This window comes from Dendropsophus ebraccatus, chromosome 3 (assembly GCF_027789765.1).
Source record: "Dendropsophus ebraccatus isolate aDenEbr1 chromosome 3, aDenEbr1.pat, whole genome shotgun sequence".
NCBI lineage: Eukaryota > Metazoa > Chordata > Amphibia > Anura > Hylidae > Dendropsophus > Dendropsophus ebraccatus.
The window spans coordinates 81,343,350-81,349,018 of record NC_091456.1 but is presented as its reverse complement, the minus strand read 5'-3'; positions in this window follow the sequence as shown (position 1 = coordinate 81,349,018).

Genomic DNA, 5,669 nt, shown 5'->3' with positions numbered 1-5,669 from the left:
GGGGTAACGTTCTACTCAGGAGAACCTACTTTACATATATTCGGTGAGTTTTCTAACCTGTTCCTCGTGAAATTGAGAAATTTCAAACTAAACAAACATGTTATTGGAAAAATTAATTTTTTTCATTTTTACAGTTTAGTTTTGAATACTTTCCTCCAATACCTGTGGGGTCAAAATGGTCACCACACCCCAAGATGAATTCTTTGAGGGGTGTACTTTCCTAAATGGGGTGACTTTTGGGGAGGGTTTATTCTGCTGACACTACAGGAGCTCTGCAAACGCACCTGGCGCTCAGAAACTTCTTCAGAAAAATCATGCACTGAAAATGCTAATTGGGACTCCCTTCCTTCTGAGGCCTGCTGTGTGCCCATACAGTGGTTTATGCCCACATATGGGCTACCGATCTACTCAGGAGAACCTGGGTTACATATATTGGGGTGAGCTTTTTTCCCCTGTTCCTCGTGAAATTGAGAAATTTCAAACTAAAGGAACATATTATTGGGAAAATTAAATTTTTTTTCTTCTTTTGAATACTTTCCTCCAATACATATGGGGTCAAAATGGTCACCACACCCCAAGATGTATTCTTTGAGGGGTGTAATTTCCAAAATGTGGTGACTTTTGCGGGGGTTCTATTCTGCTGACACTACAGGGGATCTGCAAACGCACCTGGCGCTCAGAAAATTCTTCAGCAAAATCTGCAATGGAAATGCTAATTGCCGCTCCTTCCCTTCTGAGCCTTGCTGTGTGCCCATACAGTGGTTTACGCCCACATATGGGGTACCATTGTACTCAGGAGAACCTGCGTTACAAAATATGGGGTGCATTTTCTCTCATGTTGCTTATGAAAATTAGATACTTTAATCTTAGAAATTTTCCAATAATATATTTGTTATTTTCCATTTTTTTCCGGCCTAATTGTGACTACTTTCCTCCAGCCCCTGTAGGGTTAAAATGCTCATTATACCCCTAGATTAATTATTTAAGGTGTCTAGTTTCCAAAATGGGGTCACTTATGGGGGTTTACAATATACAAGCCTCCTAAATCAACTTAAAAAAGAACTGGTGCCTAAAAAAAAATCACTTTTGGAAATTTCATGAAAATTTCATAATTTGCTGATACATTTCTAAGCCCCGTAGCATGCTAAAAAAGTGAAATTTGTTTACGAAATGAAGCCAGAATAAAGAGGACATATTCATAATGTGACTTACTAACTAATTTTTGCTATGTGACTTTCTTTTTTTAGAAGCAAAGAATTTCAAAGTTCGTAAAGTGCAAATTTTTAAAATTTTTCATGATATTTTAATGTTTTTCACACAAAAAAACACAAGACAGTGACCAAATTTTGCCACTAACATAAAGTACCATATGTTACGAAAAAACAATCTCAGAATCGCTAGCATACGTTAAAGCATCACTGAGCTATAAGCGCATAAAGTGAGACAGGTCAGATTTTGAAAAATGAGCCTGGTCATTAAGGCCCAAATAGGCTTGGTCCCTAAGGGGTTAAAGGAGTGGTGCGCCGGAAAATGTTTTCCCCCATTCCCTTCATACTCTGAAAAGCCCCAGATGCAATAAAAAAAATTAAAATAAACCCTAGACTACATTATATAACCCATATAAGATCTAAAATTATTCACAATCAGCAGTGCTAAAGTTGATTATAGATAAATGTAATGCCGTTTTTTTTTTTTGGGATAGCTGCTGCACCACAGAGGACACCATCTCCAGCAAAGAGCCCAGACTCTCCCACACCACCTCAAGTAATAAACGTAGACCCTAATGGTAGGTACCTTATTACAGGTGGACAAGCATATAGCAGGGACCAAACCTGCTCTGGGACACTGACCTTCCTTCTACAATATATATGCTAATTTGTTCTGTTTCATTTTTCAGCCCCAACCGGCTTGGAGTCTCTGGGGGAATTTTCACCTGGGCCGTTCGAAGATCAGCTATTATCTGTGTTCGGTATGAACAAACCCCTACAAACTCCTACAAACTTATATATGTCCAAGCACTAGGGATCATTGACACATTAATTTACGTCGTCCTACTTTTAACAGACATTCTAAGCTGAAACGTGTCTGTCCTCAACAGATCACATACTGCCATGCGGCTTAAAGGGGTACTCCGAGCGGGGGTTAATTTTAGGGTATGGGGTGCAAAATAGAGGCCGCCGAGGATCGCGACATCTTGTTCTTCCGTCCGGCCACCGCTTCCTGACGTGACCTCTCAAGGCAGCTTAGCAATTAAACGGTCGGAGCAGAGTCCCGCCCCAGCCCCTGAACAGCTAAGCCGGACGGGAGAACTGGGCGGCGCGATCCAGGACCCGGCGATGGAACCGGGGAGGTAAGTGACCGGCGGCCTCTATTTCCACCCCTTCCCTGGTCATACCCTAAAAATAACCCCCATATGGAGTACCCTTTTAACCAGTAGGAAGAGGGAGTTTGTGATTATGCTGTATAGAGCTCTAGTAAGACCACATCTGGAATACTGTGCCCAGTTCTTGAGAACCCACCTAAACAAGGATATTGATAAAATAGAACGGGTCCAAAGACGAACAACAAAAATGGTGGAGGTTGTCAGACATAACACCTACCAGGAACGAATGAGGGATGTGAATCTATATAGTCTGGAGGAAAGAAGGGAAAGGGGGGGGCATGATATGAAATCTTTATATGTTAAAGGAGTAAATGAGGTTCAAGAGGGAAGTGTTTTTAGGAAACAACTGAACTCAAGAACAAAAGGACACAGTGAGAGGTTAGTTGGAGAAAAGATCAGAAGCAACGTGAGAAAATATTACTTTACTGAAAGAGTACTAGATGCTTTGAGGAAACTTTCAGCAGATGTAGTTGGTAAATCTACAGTAGCCTGCCGGGTGTATATATACATATATCTATCCTAAGATAATAAAATAGGAAATACTAATAGGGCAGACTAGATGGACCCAGTGTTTTTTTTCTGCCAACAATCTTCTATGTTTGTGTATTTCTATATAAAGCCCACACGAAGAGCAAGTAAATCACATCCGCGTGTTATTATCGGGTTAATCAAGGCAGTGAAAGAGTTGAAAATTATAGTTTATTATACTAATTATATAACTATTTTGTACTTTAGCAGAAATACCCATTGACTTTGAATTGGAGGCAGTATGCCGGCGCATGTCCACCCGCATTTATGCAGCAAATCACCTACTGAGAGGCCTGCAACTTGAGCTTGTAGAAATGTAGGCAATGCTGGGAAGGCGACGCCAAAGGCAGAGTTAATTTTTTTTACTTTTCTTAAAAATTATTTTTTTTTATTGTTAATAAAAATGTTATTTATGTTTGCAGTGTTTGTCTTTATTTTTTTCCATTCCTTTTTATCATCCACCTTGCTGCATATTTTATCTCACATCCCAAATCATCCAAGCAGACACAATAATAATAATAATAATAATAATAATAATAATAATAATAATAATAATTTTTATTTGCATAGCGCCAACAGATTCCGCAGCACTTTACAATTCTGGGGTACATACATAGACAAAAATAGACATTACAGAGATATACATATAATTATCCATACATGAGGAGTGAGGGCCCTGCTCGCATGCATGAGCTTACAGACTATTAAGAGGGGGTTTGAGGCAAAAAGGCAGAGGGACAAAAAGCTTCATTATTCTTATGGTCCAGCCATTTTTATAAATAGGGCAGTGCAGGTAAGGGTGGGTGAAGCTGTCACCAACCAATGCCTGCATGTACAGGTCTAAGTGCTTAAATACTTGGTGTGTGTATGCATGTGTCTGTGTAAGCGTGTGTGTGTGTGTGTTGGTGATGGTGGGGGGGGGGGGGGGTTTGAGAGTAGCAGTCAATTTAGGGAACCTGGTAAGCCTGCTTGAACAGATGTGTTTTGAGGGCACGTTTGAAGCTTTGGGTATTGGAGGTGATTCTGACAGTCTTGGGTAATGCATTCTATAAAACTGGTGCAGCTCTGGAGAGGGGAGAGTTTAGAGGAAGGAAGGCCGATTAGTAAGGAATTGCAATAGTCTAGACAGAAATTAATCAAAATGACAATGAAAGTTTTAGCAGATACGATAGTAAGAAAGGGACAGATTTTAGAGATGTTTTTTAGATGCAAATTACAGGAACATGAAAGAGATTGAATATGAGGAGTAAAGAACATATCAGAGTCAAACATAACCCCAAGGCAGCGGGCTTGTTGTCCAGGGGTTATGGTTGCACCACAGACAGAGATGGAGATGTCAGGTGGGGGGTGGTTAGCAGAGGGAGGGAATAGCAGCTCAGTCTTAGTAAGGTTTAGTTTTAGGAATAGGGAGGACATAACGTTAGAGGCGGCAGACAGACAGTTACTGGTGTTCTGTAGAAGTGTGGGGGTGATATCACGGTAGGAGTTATACAGCTGGGTATTATCAGCATAGAGATGATACTGAAAACCAAACTTGCTGATGATTTGTCCGATGGGTTAAGTGTAAAGTGAGAAAAGGAGAGGGCCCAGGACTGATCCCTGAGGAACCCCGACTGTAAGAGGAAGAGAAGACGAAGTGGAGCCAGTAAGTGATAAACTAAAGGAACGGTCAGAGAGATAGGAGGAAAACCAGGAAAGAGCCGATAGAGCGGAGCATGGAGAGGATGAGCTGGTGGTCTACAGTATCAAAAGCTGCAGATAGATCCAGGAGAATGAGCAGAGAATGATCACCTTTAGATTTGGCGGTGAGGAGGAAAATTATTTAATCCTACAGTACCAGTTGCAGGGCTGTAGGTGTGGAGGAGTCTAATAATGCAAAGTTCACAGTTGAGCTTATAGGAATAGAGCTGTAATAACAAAACAAATGCACGTACACAAACGAGCTGTCCATTTAATAACTGTATAACAGAGGTCTACTATTTTGTATTTTTCCTGACAGATAGAGGACCTTTTTCAGTTTATTGGAATAGAGCTGTAATAACTAAACAAATGCAAGTACACAAATGAGATGTACTTTTGATTACTGTATAACAGATGTCTACTATTTCGTATATTTCCTGACGGACAGAGGATGTTTTTCAGCTTATAGGAATACAGCTGTAATCACAAAACAAATGCACGTACACAAATGAGATGTACGTTTAATTAATGTATAACAGATGTGAGCAGACAAAAATACACTTTTGGGCACTATGTATGAATTGGCAAATCCAATATGTAGCCTGGAATCCCAAAGCTAAGTATTACTGTGACTGCAATGGTGTCTATGGACAGGAAAATTCTTGTTGCAGATATGCTAGTGTAATCTTGATAAACACCCCACTAATCTCTCTAATCTCAATGCCTATCTCTGTAATATCACTAATCTTACTGCCTATCTGTGAGATAGCTGTCTGTACAGAAAAGTGAGTGAAGAGACAAATGGCGTCCAGAACACAGCACAGTGACTACTCGAAATGGCTGCATGCAGGTAAATGATACACTGCGATACACTGAGATTGCCGTCCATAAAGGACGCTAAATGAGGAGAAAATGGTGCCTAGAACGCAGCACAGCGACTTTTATATCACATGGTCATGTGATTTTAGCAGCCAATGAGACCCCTACACCTCAGCAATGATGTTTCTGCTCTGCACTGATTGGCTGGCAAACGCTAACTCGAATGCTAACTCAAACGAACAGTAAAATGTTCGGTTCG